This window comes from Dreissena polymorpha, chromosome 14, assembly GCF_020536995.1.
Source record: "Dreissena polymorpha isolate Duluth1 chromosome 14, UMN_Dpol_1.0, whole genome shotgun sequence".
Classification (NCBI taxonomy): domain Eukaryota; kingdom Metazoa; phylum Mollusca; class Bivalvia; order Myida; family Dreissenidae; genus Dreissena; species Dreissena polymorpha.
Window position 1 is genome coordinate 35,494,000 of NC_068368.1, and position 17,560 is coordinate 35,511,559.

Here is a 17,560-nt window from a genome sequence, read left to right on the forward strand (position 1 = left end):
TTCAGTGCCACAATCATAGGGGGCATTATACTGCAAACGTTTCCGAGCGGAACTCGATAGTTGACGAAGGGAAATATAATGAGGTGTTGGAAGACCTGATCTCACAGGACATTAAAATATCCAATTTTACTTGCGATGGCGACAGTAGGGCAATTCAAGGAGGTGTTCAAAAGTCTCACGGTCACAATGTTGGTCATCTTAGGGATCTTAGGCACCTAGGCAACTCGCTGAAGCGTGATCTGAACAAAGCACCTTTCTCGAAGGGCATGCTCAAGGGTCACTCCAAGTGCAACATCAGGGGTCGATTCGCTCTCTCGGTCAAAGCTAGGTGTATTGCTGAGCTTAAAGCTGCCCACAAAAAACTACAGGGTGACATCATAACTCTAAAGATGGTCATGGTTAATGTTATCTCAACCATTATTCTATGTTTCAATGGTTACTGTGGTACCAGTTGTGCAAAGTACAGCTATGTCTGTGCTGGTACCAATAGGCAAGCAAAGAATTTCATGCCAAACAATGTCAAGGTTAAAATGGTTGACAGTGACCAATCATGTCCTTAGAAAATGCATTGAAATGGTTTTAGGTCCAGCTGCTCTTGACGCAACCAAGCTTTCAACCACAACTCAAAAGTGCGAAGCAGCAAACAGGTCATATCAAGCCGTTAATCCTAAGTCTGTCACTTTCTCACGCAACTGTGTAGGTCGCATTCACGGACAGGTTTACAAATTAAACAATGGCTATGCTAACACTGTCATTGCAAAAACCATGGAACTTCATGCAAACCTTACGCAGGGGTCAAAGGTTATAAAGCAGTTAGCCTATGAGGACAGCAATGACCTCAACCGAAAGCGAACATCCGCTACCATCAAAGCACGAGCTTTACGTGCCAGGACTCACAACTATCGTTACAAGTTGCACGAGGAATTGCATTATGGCAAGGGCATAAGTGACCCCAAAATCTGATTTTGAAGGTCTCCCACACCTTAAAGGGATCTTTTCACGCTTTGGTAAATTGACAAAATTGAAAAAAGTTGTTTCAGATTCGCACATTTTCGTTTTAGTTATGATATTTGTGAGGAAACAGTAATACTGAACATTTACCATGGTCTAATATAGCCATTATATGCATCTTTTGACGATTTTAAAACCTAAAAATTATAAAGCAGTTGCAACGCGAAACGATTGAATAATTTGGAGAGTTCTGTTTTTGTCGTTAAATTTTGTGAAACTACGAAGATTGCTTATATAAGGTATAAAATACGTCAAGTATGTGTACTCGGCGGAATAGCTCAGTAGGCTAAAGTGTTTTTACTTCAGGACTCTGGCAGGACTCCAGGGGTCACTGGTTCGAAACCTGCTCCGGGCAATGTTCTTATCCTTTTTTAAATTTTATTCTTGATTTTTTACTGGAGCTTTTACGATCCAATGTTTACATTTATCAATATAAAGCATTTAATGAATAAGTTAAAAAATGCCAAAATCTGTGAAAAGGCCCCTTTAAACATCATAAATATGCTAAGTTGACTGTGTGATTATTAGAATAAAGTGTAAATACTACCTGATCTGGCACTTCTTCGCAAAAAGACCTATAACGTGGCCCGTGTATCAGCCTCAAGGCTCCCTCTTCCTAAAATGGCAAAAATACCTTATTTAAATAGATATAGAAGGGAAAAAAAGGCATTAATGTACTTTAAGTGTATTTATATGAACTGATAGAAGCTTGGTGAAGCTTGTGGTATTCATGTAATTACCAAATATGCAGGCTGGCTCAGTTCCATGCCCCCTACACTGTCCAAACTGAAAACATGTCCTCCGAACCATGTTGGTGGAATGGGGCTCTATGTTTAAATGTTCAGGCTTGACACACAAGCTTCTGTTGCATAAACGGCTCACAGAGTCACTGGGGTTCAGTTTTGACTTCATATAGCACATTAAGGCTACACGGTAAACCAAGTATGTCTTTGATATTGACTTTGAAGGCAATTTAGCTTTGATTCACCCATACTAGGGCGGGGATCTGTTAGAAATGCATCCATTCCGTACTAAACGATCTGAATTGATACATTTAATAGACTTATCTTCTAATTTTTTGCCAAGAAGTGACCAAAAATCATCTTTGGCATTCATTTTTTGAAAGTTCAGACGATATTTTTATTAAACCCAACGCTAGTTTAGGTCGCAATATACTAAAAGATTTCCTACACAAATTCAATGTGAAAGCAATAACTTTAACAAAAAATAAAATCAAACTTTGCGCATAGACATCCCCATAACCATACCTTTTCTTAAAGAGCATTCCAAGCTGCAATGATTTATACAATAAAAAAGGGGGGGTCATACGTTATGCAAGAAAGAACTCGACGCAAATCAGCAGTCACTGTTTTATGGCCATCTATTTACCGGCTTCGTACCAGTTGAGAAGGGTTTCACGCCATCTGTCAAAGTCTCATGTAGTCTCCAACCATTAAGCAAAAGAGTGAATTTCTGTTACATCAATGTTTTCCTTACCACATGCACAAAGAAACATTCTAAAATAAAGCCATGGCAAGTGCCCCTACAGAGAATTGTGTCTTCTTATAAATGATGTTCATGTTTTTAGAGAGTATAGCATTGCACTCCAAAAATGTTAAGTATATTGTAACCTCTACTGACTGTAGACCAGGTTCCTCAAATGACAGTAGTGGAGGTAACAGCAACAGCTGCATGGCAGGCCCCTTCTCCAGCTTCGGTCCAGGTTCCTCAAACGACAGTAGTGGAGGTAACATCAACTGCTGAATGACGGGTCCCTTCTCCAGCTTCAGTCCTGGTTCCTCAAACAACAGTAGTGGAGATAGCACCAACTGCGGAATGGCAGGCCCCTTCTTCAGCTTCGTTCCAGGTCAACTGCGGAATGGCAGGCCCCTTCTCCAGCTTCAGTCCAGGTCCATCAACCAGCTTAAGTGCAGGTCCCTTCACTGGCAACGTTCAAGCTTCATTCAGTGGCAGCGATCCAGGTCCCTCCTGCTGTTGATGTTCAAACCCATCCACTGACTGCATGCCACACCCCTTTTTGATTGCTACGGCCCTCCTCCTCCAACAGCCTTAAGGATGTCCTTCAGCCAGATGCTTGAGAGTGACCATGATATGTATGAGGTAGCAATTTGAAGTTATAAGTTAAACTTTAATGTCGGCCCTATATTTACTTAAAGATGCTTTTAAGCATATTCTCTTGGAATATTTATCGGATTACTTTTAAGTAAAAATGAGCTGTGCTCTGAGACAGGCAGGCGGCTCTTTTTGTGTCCCCCACCACTTATAGTGGGGGACATATTGTTTTTGCCCTGTCTGTTGGTTGGTTTGTGTGTTTGTTTGCTCCAACTTCAACATTTGCCATAACTATTGCAATATTGACGATAGCAACTTGATATTTGGCATGCATGTGTATCTCATGGAGCTTTACATTTTGAGTGGTGAAAGGTCAAGGTCATAATTCAAGGTCAAAGGTAAAAAGAAATAAAATCAAAGCAGCGCATAAGGGAACATAGTGTTTCTGACAAACACATTTTGAGTGTTGAAAGGTCAAGGTCATCTTTTAAGGTCAAAGGTCAACAAAAAAATCAAAGTGGTGCAGAAGGGGACATAGTGTTTCTGACAAACACATTTCTTGTTTTTTATGCCCCCCCCTTTGAAGAAGAGGGGGTATATTGTTTTGCTCATGTCGGTCCGTCCGTATGTATGTCCGTCCCCCAGATGGTTTCTGGATGATAACTCAAGAATGCTTAGGCCTAGGATCATGAAACTTCATAGGTACATTGATCTTGACTTGCAGATGACCCCTATTGTTTTTGAGGTCACTAGGTCAAAGGTCAAGTTCTACGGTGACCCGAAATAGTAAAATGGTTTCTGGATGATAACTCAAGAACGCTTATGCCTAGGATCATGAAACTTCATAGGTACATTGATCATGACTCGCAGTTGACCCCTATTGATTTTGAGGTTACTAGGTCAAATATCAAGGTCACGGTCACCCGAAATAGTAAAATGGTTTCCGGATGATAACTCAAGAACTCTTATGCCTAGGATCATGAAACTTCATAGGTACAATGATCATGACTCGCAGATGACCCCTATTGATTTTCAGGTCACTAGGTCAAAGGTCAAGGTCACTGTGACCCGAAATAGTAAAATGGTCTCTGGATGATAACTCAAGAACGCTTATTCCTAGGATCATGAAACTGAATAGATACATTGATCATGACTCGCAGATGACCCCTATTGATTTTCAGGTCACTAGGTCAAAGGTCAAGGTCACGGTGACCTGAAATAGTAAAATGGTTTCCAGATGATAACTCAAGAACGCTTATGCCTAGGATCATGAAACTTCATAGGTAGATTGATCATGACTGGCAGATGACCCCTATTGATTTTCAGGTCACTAGGTCAAAGGTCAAGGTCACGGTGACCCGAAATAGCAAAATGGTTTCCGGATGGTAACTCAAGAATGCTTATGCCTTGGATCATGAAACTTCATAGGCACATTGATCATGACTCACAGATGACCCCTATTGATTTTCAGGTCAATAGGTCAAAGGTCAAGGTCACAGTGACCCGAAATTGCAAAATGGTTTCTGGATGATAACTCAAGAATGCTTATGCCTAGGATCATGAAACTTCATAGGTACATTGATCATGAGTAGCAGATGACCCCTAATGATTTTCAGGTCACTAGGTCAATGGTCAAGGTCACGGTGACTCAACTTAGAAAAATGGTTTCTGGATGATAACTCAAGAACGCGTACGCCTAGGATCTTGAAAATCCATAGGTACATTGATCATGACTTGCAGATGACCCCTATAGACTTTCAGGTCACTAGGTCAAAGGTCAAGGTCACGTTAACTTGACACAGTTAAATGGTTTCTGGGAGATAACACAAGAAAGCTTACGCCTAGGATCATGAAACTTCATAGGTACATTGATCATGACTTGCAGATGACCCCTATTGATTTTCAGGTCACTAGGTCAAAGGTCAAGGTCACAGTGCCAAAAAACGTATTCACACAATGGCTGCCACTACTACTGACAGCCCATATGGGGGGCATGCATGTTTTACAAACAGCCCTTGTTTTTAATAAATAAAACACTGTGTTATCAACCGATATGTCATTTTATTTTGCAATACTTTTGAAAGTAAATGTTCAACAGGTTAGTGTTACAAACCCTGATGGAGCTTTCCACAGCTGTTGTCAAATTGTGCATCAGCTGCAGGCTCGACTTGATGAAGTTGAGGCACAGGTAACAACTTAATTTAGTGTTTTCACTATGAGCTCCAGAATATGTGTACAACTATGTAAATAAGCATTTCAATTGCCAGATAAAAAGTAATGGAAATTTAAAATAAATCATCCAAATCTAATAAGGATTATATGTTACAAATGTACATGTAAAATGTTTGGAGTACACAACTTGATCATCTAGCTTACAAGACACATAAATATTTTAGAAATATCATGATGTTTATCTATTTATTTTTAGCACGAGAACCAAGTCATAATGTTATGCCATATGTTTTCTGTAGTGTACTGAAAGAATTGTTTGAAGTATATTATTGTACCACATAATGAGTGATTAAAAAAACTGCAATAAGACTGAAAAGATAATCTTATGTCACAAGTGTCTATCCATTTTCACAGACCATAATTACAATTCCCTTTAAAGTTTTTTCAAACAGATCAAAATAATGCAGCAAACAGGTTTCTTAAAGCATGATATTCTGACAAAAGATTATTATGTTGGATAATTGTGTGAACAAAGACCTTGATTTATTACCAAAATGTGTGCAATTATAAAATATGTCATTATAATGGTTTTTTATACCCCAAATTTAAATGATGGGGTAACATAATAGTGTCTAATTCTATGAGGGAAGCAATACAATGGAAGAAACATATACCTTTTGTTTCAGCTAATGCTTGGCAGAATTCAGCATCTGTTGGTAACACCAAGGCCTGTCCTTAAGCTCAGGGTAGAGGAGAATACAGTGACACATGGGCTCAACACACAGGCTCACAGGCTTTGCAGGTAATTTCATTGCAAAGTTTTTTAGTATTTACTTAGATATTTGATAATATATAAGTTTGATAATTTAAAAAATATTTTTATCATAAAACAAGCGCACTGCCTAACGGGTGCCACGATTGGCTACGGGTGCAGTTTTGAATAAATGAGAGCTTGTCAGATTATTTTTTTTTAAAGGTCAAAGTGACCTTGACCTTTGACCTAGTGACCCAAAATGGGTGTGGCATGTAGAACTCGTCTAGGTGCATCTACATATGAAGTTTCAAAGTTGTAGGTGGAAGCAATTTTATTTTAGAGTCAATGATCAAAACCTTAACAAAATGTTAAACGGACAGCATATGACAAGCTGGCTATAACAATACCTCGAGTTTTCTCCGAAAACACTGAGCTTAAAAAAAACTTATTAGCTGGGCTGTTTTCGGAGAAACCCGAGGTATTGTCATAGCCTCCTCGTCGTCCCCGTCGTGCTAAAACCTTAACTTAAAAAAAAATAATTCTGACAAGCTTTCGCAGCCGAGCGTGGCACCCGTTATGCGGTGCTCTTGTTTTTATGCTCCCCCAAAATTTGTCACAGAGTTATGGCCCTTTGAAATTTTCTATAAACTGTACATATAGTGCAATTCTTGTCCCCCAACTACTGACTGGAATTAAATGAAGCTTTATGGGAAGCTTAACTACCTTGAGGAGATGCGCATGTTATTTGTGGGTTCTGGTTAGATGATTTATTTAGATAGTTATGGCCCTTTGAAATTTTTAAGTTGCTAAACCATCCATTGTATTATTTTGTCCAAAGTAATGCCCCTCAAGACGTTTCCTTTTATCTGAATATATAGTGCAATATTGTGACAAAAAAAAACTTTGGGGAGCATCACCCGTCTCCGACAGTTTCTTGTATAAAATTATTTCAAGTTATTTTATAAAATATATAATTAGGGTTTAAACTCTATGATTTATTAGTGCATCTTAAACACTATTATGAAATATATTTCAGAACAACCTGATCTCAAATGAGATCTTCCACGAGACATGGCTTGTTAAGGCCATTTTGAAGGCCATGATAGCAATATTCTGACGTGACCAGCTGGTGAACTGTTCTATGAAGAGAGGATCCACCACCCCAAAGGGAGAGATACTTGAGGTCTCTTGATTGCTGCGCCATTGTTGGTATAACTCTTTTTTTTAAGAGAACAGGACTATTTTAATATAATGATGTCCTATTAAAACTACATCTTTTTTGATACAAACATATTGAAAGTCATTCAAATTTGACTCCAGCACATGTCTTACGTAAATTTTATGCTACTGCTATAATTAGTCCCTTACCGGTTTCACCGGAGGGGACTTATGGTTTGTGCTCTGTGTGTCCGTCAGTCAGTCAGTCAGACTGTCAAACTTTTCTGGATCCTGCAATAACTTTAAAAGTTCTTAATAATTTTTCATGAAACTTGAAACTTGGATAGATTGCAATAAGGAAATTATGAACGTCATTTCATTTTGTTCCTTTGTCAAAAATTCTGGTTGCTATGGCAACAAATAAAAGAAAAAAAATCTGACAATGGTGGAGCCGGTAGGGGACTTATATTGCTTGACAATAGTCTTGTTTAATAGTAACAACAAAAATGTACGTGTTTTAAATTTTGAAAATTTAACCCAATGGCAGACAAAAATAACCTCAGTATAAAGTTACTCAAAACTTTCTTTTTGAACCATCAACATTTCAAGACAAGTAGATTTCCCCCCTAGTTTCACAAATGTGTTTTGAAATCCTTCTTATGAAGATAATGTTAAAAAGTGATGCCTGAACTGATGATATGAATCTGAATGCCTTTACTATGGATGACTAAACTTTAACAAGTGTTTTGAATATTTAAAAATCTTGCATTGATTTTTATGCCCCCCCTTTTGCACGTCTGTCGGTCTGTCCACCAAATGGTTTCAGGATGATCACTCAAGAATGCTTAGGCTAGTATCATGAAACTTCATAGGTACATTGATTATGACTGGCAGATGACCCATATTGATTTTAAGGTCACTAGGTCAAAGGTCAAGGTCACATAGACTCAAAACAGTAAAATGGTTTCCGGATGATAACTAAAGAACGCTTAGGTCTAGGATCATGAAACTTCATAGGCACATTGATCATGTTTGGCAGATGACCCCTATTGATTTTCAGGTCACTCGGTCAAAAGGTCAAGGTCACAGTGACTCAAAACAGTAAAATGTTTTCCGGATGATAACTCAAGAACGCTTGGGCCTAGGATCATGAAACTTCATAGGTACATTGATCATGACTGGCAGATGACCATTATTGATTTTCAGGTCACAAGGTCAAAGGTCAAGGTCACAGTGATTCTAAACGGTAAAATGGTTTCCGGATGATAACTCAAGAATGCTTAGGCCTAGGATCATGAAACTTCATAGGTTCATTCATCATGACTGGCAAATGACCCCTATTGATTTTATCACTAGGTCAAAGGTCAAGGTCATAGCGATTGAAACAGCAAAATGGTTTCCAGATGATAACTCAAGAATGCTTAGGCCTAGGATCATGAAACTTTATAGGTACATTGATCATGACTGGCAGACAAAAAATGTCACAGTGACAAAAAATGTATTCACACAATGGCTGCCACTACAACTGACAGCCCATTAGGGGGGCATGCGTGTTTTACAAACAGCCCTTGTTCATATACATTTCAGATGTCATCTCCAAAAAATTGTCGCTGCCCATTGCAACAGTTGAAGAAAAAATGAGATGGGCTTTGAGGCGACTGCATGAGATATACCGTGTACAGCAGTGATGAGCAACTTTGTTGGGTTTGTATAAATGTGTAAATATGTGTTAAGGTCTATTCCAGTAAAAAATGAGACGAGGATTATTTAGTGGCATCATTTAATAAATGGCGTACTTTCAACATAGTTAAATACAATTATAATTGATTTTATACTGTGTAATACCCCTCACTAACAGAAACTTAATACCCATTCAGCCCCCTCCCTCCCCTGTTTTTGCCTGGGATAGCCTTAAGACGAGTTTGTTATTTATGTTTATTCATTTCGTTAAATGTGCTTCGATATTGAGAAAATTTATATTGGGTAAATGTTTCCTTGTTTTGCACTGTACAAATATTCAGACTGTTTTTTAATATAAATATAATTTTCTGCAAATTGTCTGTGTTTTTAACGTGCTTGATTGCATAGGTGAGCTTTTGTGATCGGTCTTTGTCCATTGTCTGTCCGTTCGTCGTCCACATTTGGTTTGTTAACATTCTAGAGGCCACATGTCTTGTCCGATCTGCATAAAACTTGGTCAGAAGATTTGTTCTAGTGATACCTCGATTGAGTTCAAAACTGGGTCATGCTGGCTCAAAAACTAGGTCACTAGATCAAAAAACAAAAAACCTTGTAAACACTGTAGAAGTAACATTTTATGCCCAACCTTTATGTAATTTTGTCAAAATGTTTGTGTTAATGATATGTTGGTTGATTTTAAAAGTGGTTACTGTCAGTTGAAAAACATGGCCGCCAGTGGGCGGGTCAGTTTTCTTTATTTGGCTATAGAGAAACCTTGTGAACACTCTAGAAGTCACATTTTAAGTCCAATCTTCATGAAATTTGGTCAGAACATTTGTTTCCTAGATACGTGACTTACAATGGTTCTGGTCCGTTCAAAAACATGACTGCCAGGGGGATGGGGCATTTTTCCTTTTATTTATATAGTAAAAAAGGCTTGTGAACAGTCAAGATTTCACATTTTTTGCCCAATCATCATGAAACTTGGTCAAAACATGGTTTTATTGATATCTCGGACGAGTTTGAAAATAGTCCAGATCAGTGAAAAAACATGGCCCCTAGTGGGCCGGGAAGTTTTCTCAATATGAATGTAGTGAAAAAAACACTTTAGCTCGCCTCATTGCTCTGGTGAGGTTTTAGGATAGGTCTTTGTCTGTCGTCGGTCCACATTTGGTTTGTAAAAACTCTAGCATTCACATCTCTCAAGCATTATTTATCTAAGTTGCTGAGAAGCTATATAGCCACAAGATCTCAGTCAAGTTTGATAATTAGCAAAATCGTATAATAAATGGCAGAATTATTGCCCTTTGATTGTCAAAATTTTCATTATATTATACAAAATCCTTGTAAACACTCTAGAGGTCACAATTTTGTTTCAGATTTTTTATGTCCCCCACTATAGTAGTGGGGGACATATTGTTTTTGCCCTGACTGTTGGTTGGTTGGTTTGTCTGTTGGTTGGTCTGTTGGTTGGTCTGTTTGCGCCAACTTTAACATTTTGCAATAACTTTTGCTATATTGAATATAGCAACTTGATATTTGGCATGCATGCGTATCTCATGGAGCTGCACATGTTGAGTGGTGAAAGGTCAAGGTCATCCTTCAAGGTCAGAGGTCAAATTATGTGGATATTTGGCATGCATGCGTATCTCATGGAGCTGCACATGTTGAGTGGTGAAAGGTCAAGGTCATCCTTCAAGGTCAGAGGTCAAATTATGTGGCCAAAATCGCTCATTTTATGAATACTTTTGCAATATTGAAGATAGCAACTTGATATTTGGCATGCATGTGTATCTCATGGAGCTGCACATGTTGAGTGGTGAAAGGTCAAGGTCATCCTTCAAGGTCAGAGGTCAAATTATGTGGCCAAAATCGCTCATTTTATGAATACTTTTGCAATATTGAAGATAGCAACTTGATATTTGGCATGCATGTGTATCTCATGGAGCTGCACATTTTGAGTGGTAAAAGGTCAAGGTCATCCTTCAAGGTCAGAGGTCAAATATATGTGGCCCAAATCTCTTATTTAATGAATACTTTTGCAATATTGAAGATAGCAACTTGATATTTTGCATGCATGTTTATCTCATGGAGCTGCACATTTTGAGTGGTGAAAGGTCAATGTCATCCTTCAAGGTCAGAGGTCAAATATATGTGGCCCAGATCGCTTATTTTATGAATACTTTTGAAATATTGAAGCTAGCAACTTGATATTTGGCATGCATGTGTATCTCATGGAGCTGCACGTTTTGAGTGGTGAAAGGTCAAGGTCATCCTTCAAGGTCAAATATATGGGTCAAAATTGCTCATGTAATGTCACTCCTGCAATATTGAAGCTAGCAATTTTATATTTGAAATGCATGTGTATCTCATGGAGCTGCACATTTTGAGTAGTGAAGGGTCAAGGTCAAGGTCATCCTTCAAGGTCAAACATCATATAGGGGGACATTGTGTTTCAAAAACACATCTTGTTTAATCTTGTTCTTAATATTTATTTTTGTAAGCAAAGTTTGATGTTTGGTCATGACAGGTCAAAATATAGGTTACCATGTCAAATCTTACAAAAAACTCGTAAACACTCCATACGCCAGAGGTTTGGTTCAATAATTATGAAACTTGACCAGGATGTTTGTCTGGGCAATATCTAGGTGAAGTTTGACGTTTGGTAACTGTGGGGACAAAATCTAGGTCATGGGACTAATCTTACAAAAACCTTGTACACACTTGTAAACACACTAGAGCCAATAGTTTTGGTCCAATAATGATGATACTTGACCAGGATGTTTTTCTTGATAATATCTAGTCAAAGTTTGACATAGGGTCATCTTGGTCACTAGGTCCAAATCTTACAAAAACCTTGTAAACACATAGAATTAGCATTACTTCCAAATGTTTGCATTGCAAAAAAAAACATGCAAATGGACAGTACTCAATCAGAATTAATCATATGCTAACAACACTGCAAAAGTAAACAGAAGAGAACCAATCTTATATGCTCTAGAGTACTGAATTTTCATCTAATCGATGAACAAGGCCTTGTAAAAAAGGTGAGCAAACTAGAGCCATCTTGGCCCGTTTGTTTTAAATAATATGGGACTTGAAATCATCTTTTGTGCTTGAATCTCAATATCCTCTGTTTACGGGAACATATCAGCACAAACGTTTCGGCTCAGACGATGTAAAATTTTACCATCCCTGAAGCGAACAAAAGACTCACAAAAACAACTTTAACACACCTTTGAAGACAAGAACCAGTCCTACTTTCTTAAAAAGACTCACAGAAACACACAATAAGCCAAACTTACCAAAAACTCACATTAATGTACCAAGGGTTTTTTTTTGTGCAAGATCTTTCCAAAGTAAGTTTTTTTCTTAGCAAAAGTGTAAGAAAAATTCACTTTAAACACACAAACAATACACTTCCTAAGAAACACACAAAAAAACTTACCAAAAACATTCATAAAACCAACTAACTTTTTTTCTGTTTTTTTTACTCAATTTTAACCTAGTTGGTTAAAACACTCTTTAAACAATTATTAGTTAAAACACACTTCCTAAAAAACACACAAGAAGCTACAAAGTGATTTTTTTTGTAAAAGCATGTTTTTTGTTACTAGGAACACAGTTAAACCAACTTCCTGAAAAAAACTCTGTTTAAACACAGAAAAAAACGCAAACATACCAAAACCTACTCACCGAGTATTTTCTGTGTTTGACACACAGTTTTAACCCAGTCGGTAAGCAAACAAGTCCCACTTAAAACAACTGCCAATACCGCTTGGTTTAACACGGATAAAACTCGTGATTAACTAGAGTTGAACACACTTATTATGCCCCCCTTTGAAGAAGAGAGGGTATATTGTTTTGCACCTGTCGGTCTGTCTGTATGTATGTATGTCCGTCCACCAGATGGTTTCCGGATGATAACTCTAGAACGCATACGCCTAGGATCATGAAACTTCATAGGTAGATAGATCATGACTCGCAGATGACCCCTATTGATTTTGAGGTTACTAGGTCAAAGGTCAAGGTCACAGTGACCCGAAATAGTAAAATGGTTTTCGGATGATAACTCAAGAACGCATACGCTTAGGATCATGAAACTTCATAGATAGATTGATCATGACTCGCAGATGACCCCTATTGATTTTGAGGTCACTAGGTCAAAGGTCAAGGTCACGGTGACCCAAAATAGTAAAATGGTTTTCGGATGTTAACTCAAGAACGCATACTCCTAGGATCATGAAACTTCATAGGTAGATTGATCATGACTCGCAGATGACCCCTATTGATTTTGAGGTCACTAGATCAAAGGTCAAGGTCACGGTGACCCGAAATAGTAAAATGGTTTTTGGATGATAACTCAAGAACGCATATGCCTAGGATCATGAAACTTCATGGGTAGATTGATCATTACTCGCAGATGACCCCTATTGATTTTGAGGTCAGTAGGTCAAAGGTCAACGTCATGGTGAACCAAAATAGTAAAATGGTTTCCGGATGATAACTCAAGAACGCTTACGCCTAGGATCATGAATCGAAATGGTCGATTAATCGTGTCTTGATCATTAAAAGTCTGGGAATTTATTTGAGCAAATTTCTTTTGTTATTTGACAATACGTTTCTTATGTGATTTCAAATAAATACACAATTTTGTATTCAATATCTTTTAAATATGTTTAAATCATGAAATATGCCTATAATTCACAGAGAACACGTACATCTGACAGCCTTTTTATAGTTTTTAGATAACAAGGACATAAAAATTACGATACAATAATAATCAATATATGACTAACAAACATTCAAAGAACAGACTTAACTTGCTGAATTATGCAGTGGAAATGCGGTAAATACATTCAAACACATCTATGGCCTGCCGAGGGCACGTTAGAAAGTATTTGCCCGACGGCTATAAATGAGCCTCGCTCTGTGAAAAGGGGGTTTAAAATATTAACGTGAATTTTCGTCCCGGATTGAGCCTGTGTGGCACTGCACAGCTTTATCTTAGACCCTTTACCCTCATTGATTAAACACTCTTTTTACAGAAAGAGGTTTAAATACATTGGCAATACACAGGTTAATTTATAATTTAGGGTCAGATAGTAACATTCCCCTATTCCTATTGATTTTCATTTACAGTATGAAATTTCAATAGAACTATTAATTTAAACGCCCATGATCATTTTATATTATTGTCTCGTAGGTATTGTTCTTGTATATATCAACTAATGCAAATAAAAGCGTTGTTGACAGTGCGTTATTTGCTCTGAAATTTTAATTGAGCGTTTCTTTTCAACAGAATTTTCGAAATACATTATGCGCGACTGTGTTGGAATTTTACATTTGTTAAGACCATAAGGCTTTGTCTTATAAATGATGCGATTCGGCATCTTATGACACCAGTAGAAAATGAAAAACAAGAGATTTGTTTGTCAGAAACACAATGCCCCCTATTGCGCCGCTTTTAAATAAAATTTCAATATGTAATTTGGCAGGTTTTAAAATTATCTCCCTTTTAAAGCTTATTACTTCCCTTGGATTGTATTTTTTACCTTGAATGGTGACCTTGACCTTTCACCACTCAAAATGTGCAGCTCCATGAGATACACATGCATGCCAAATATCAAGTTGCTATCTTCAATATTGTTATGGCCAATCTCAAAGTTAACAGACAGCGGACGGCTGGGTTATATGTGGGTGTTCTGGATCTCACATCATGGGTGATGATGTGGTGGGGGTTGGGTTGGGTGTCATGTATTTGAATCATGTGCATGACGCTCAGCGTGATCTGCATCCCAACATCAGCACTAGATACAGGGCACAGTAAGGTCTCATTGGGCAACGTGCACTGAACTTAATTAAAATAAAAATCATGTGGCGAATACCCGGGTAGCCAGGGTTAATTTAACCTACTCTAGCTCATAATTAACATTTATCCCCTGAAAGGTCACAGGGGCAGGTCCAGCTAAAATGACTTCGTGAAGGGGCATGGGACCTGTAAATAAATTCTGAACAACAACATCTTCTCTGAAAAACACACGAGTGCTTCTAAATTCCATTAGAGACATTAAAAACACACTTTTATCCTCCGCGATGTAAAAAAAAAATAATTATGTAGTTTGTCCGCCTTGGATACAACTCTGCTCCGTCCTACAGAGCCAGCGACATGTGCATCGGCTCTCAACGACGGTTTTGTGGTACGTTAAGTTAATAGGCATCGGAACTATGGCCGCATGCGCTGAATCCGCGGACCCAATTTATTTAATACCGGATTGTCGTTGAATTTTGCAACGTTGGGCATATTTCATAGGGATCAAAACTATGGCCGCATGTGCTGCAGCGCCGGTCGAAATACATTTTTTGTATTTAAAAGAGAAATTGAACCACGAGTTACTTTTCTAATAAAGCCTGGATTCTTCAGGAACGACTGCCGTTAAAATAGCCACGATTTAAGTCGACACATTGTTTTCTACATGTTGTTTTCAATTTTGCGAGGAAAATTTTGTTTATTTTATAAACCAATATCTTTGTTTGATATTTAAGATTGTGCGTCACCCCAAGCAATGTTTCATAAGAGAATTTATATTTATTTCGTATATTATTATCAAAAATTAAATAAGAATAACATGTTGAAACATTTGATAAATACATGTATCTAAATCTTTCATGCAGTTAAAATCGAACTCCTGCGTTCAGTTTGCATTTTGTTATTCTATGCATCTGTGTCACACTAATTGTCGCATTCAATCTAGAGATTTGAGTTCACTAATTTAAACGGAAATTCATAATCAGAAAAAGTTAGACCATGGTTATTTCAATCAAGAAATGCAACATATCGGTATATACAGACAATACCCGAGCATATTGTGTCGATTTTTTAACGCGCATAATGACTGTTATGTCAAACAGGACGGTTCCTGTTTGAATTATGTTCGCAGTCATCCACAATTTTTGATCACATGACAATGGTCTAGTATACAAAGGCTTGTTCGAAAACATATCCCCCCCATACAAATTCTTCGGAACGAGTATACAATTTCTAACATTTTTCTGACAACCTTCAACAACGTAAGTGCTTTATACTTAATTTAATAGTTATTTGCGTATCGCATGAAACCCCATATATAAGTTTATTAGACCCGTTTTATGCCGATGCCAAGTATCAAAGTTTAATGGTACAAGGTGCAGCAGAATGCGAAACCAATCTCCTTGTTTTGATGGCTTACCATCATTATACATGGCACATACCATAAGCGAAACAGTTTGTTAAAAGAGCATGCAAATACTATAAATACATAAATGGCATTTTTTATGTGTTGAATATTAATATTTTGTCCATGACTGGCTTGTATTATCTATTTTATTTTGTATTAGTTTGCATGTGTGCATATTTTTGCCTAATACTAATGTTATTTCCATTCACGGTTGTATTACCTATTATTCAAATTGACTGTAGATTGAGGCTTCTTTGATAATCTTTGTCTACAAATGCGCAGGATTTCGGTTGACTTCTGATGATTATATGTAAGTGAATACATTACCTTCATGACACAGCCAAAAATAAAAATGAAAGACCCGTCAAAAACACTAAACATTTAACGAAAAAAATCATATAATGAAGCATTTCAATGTCAAAAAAAGAACACTTAACAAGAAAAGCAATTACCAATAAAGAAAATAATATTTAGAAAATAATAACCAATACAAACAGAACAAAATTAAGATAACCATTACATGAATCACTTATCTTTAAACCATCAACCCCCAGCAACACCTTCTACAATCAACCACATCACTACAATCACACAAACCTGCTGAAAATCCCAACTTCAATCATTCCTAACAATACCACCATCACAACTTACAAACACCCCAGCAATCAAAACCAAAACCAACCAACACCCCAACCATCAACACAACAACAAACCAACACCCAACCATCACCACCACTGCAAACAAATAACACCCTCACCATAACCAACCAACACCCAAACCACAACCAACAACCACCCCAACAGCAGAACTAACCAACACCTCATCATCACTAACACCAACCACCATCACCACCAACCCCACAACAAACAATTACAAACACCATCACAAACCAACTGGTTACCCTAACATCACCATTACAACCTATCACAACCAACCAACACACTCAGAATCGAAAAACCAATCCCCCACCATCACAAGCAAACACCATCCTCACCACCATCAACATCACAACCAACCACCTTCCCAACACTCCCCAATACCATCTGGACCAAACACCAAACCCACAAATAACCAGCCACCATACCCAAACATCAGCACCATCACAACCGAACACTGCCTCCACCACAACCTGACACCATAACTACATACAACAACCATCTCAACCGCAACCAACCAACACCTCAACCATCACCAGCACAACCAAGTTCCCTCCCACAATAACCTACTATCATCAACACTATCACAACCAAACACTGACCCCAACCACAGCCTAACACCACCACCCCAACCATTGCCAGCACAACCATCCCCACCAACAACCCAACCATCAACCCCGCAATCAACCAACAACCCCATATTCACCACCACCACCAACAACAAGCAACCAACATCCACCATCACAACCAACCAACACCCCAAGCATTACAAACTTACCATCACCTTCACCACCATACAAAGCCCAATCCCCAACCATCACTTTCTAAGCATCACCAA

At 37.9% G+C, this 17,560-nt stretch overlaps 1 protein-coding gene across 4 annotated transcripts in view; it reads left to right on the forward strand.

The window, feature by feature from the left end:
* Window positions 1–17,560, forward strand: part of LOC127857092 (transcriptional regulatory protein AlgP-like) — a 70,993-nt gene that overhangs the window by 17,137 nt on the left and 36,296 nt on the right. For 3 of the 4 annotated variants that reach the window (XM_052393450.1, XM_052393451.1, XM_052393449.1), the window contains 5 exons: window positions 2,658–3,132; window positions 5,183–5,272; window positions 5,943–6,058; window positions 7,047–7,219; window positions 8,756–8,872. The gene's annotated coding sequence lies outside the window, so the exon portion shown is untranslated. Of the gene's footprint in view, window positions 1–1,183; window positions 3,133–5,182; window positions 5,273–5,942; window positions 6,059–7,046; window positions 7,220–8,755; window positions 8,873–17,560 lie in introns of those variants that run through there. The other variant, XM_052393452.1, reaches the window with a different exon arrangement.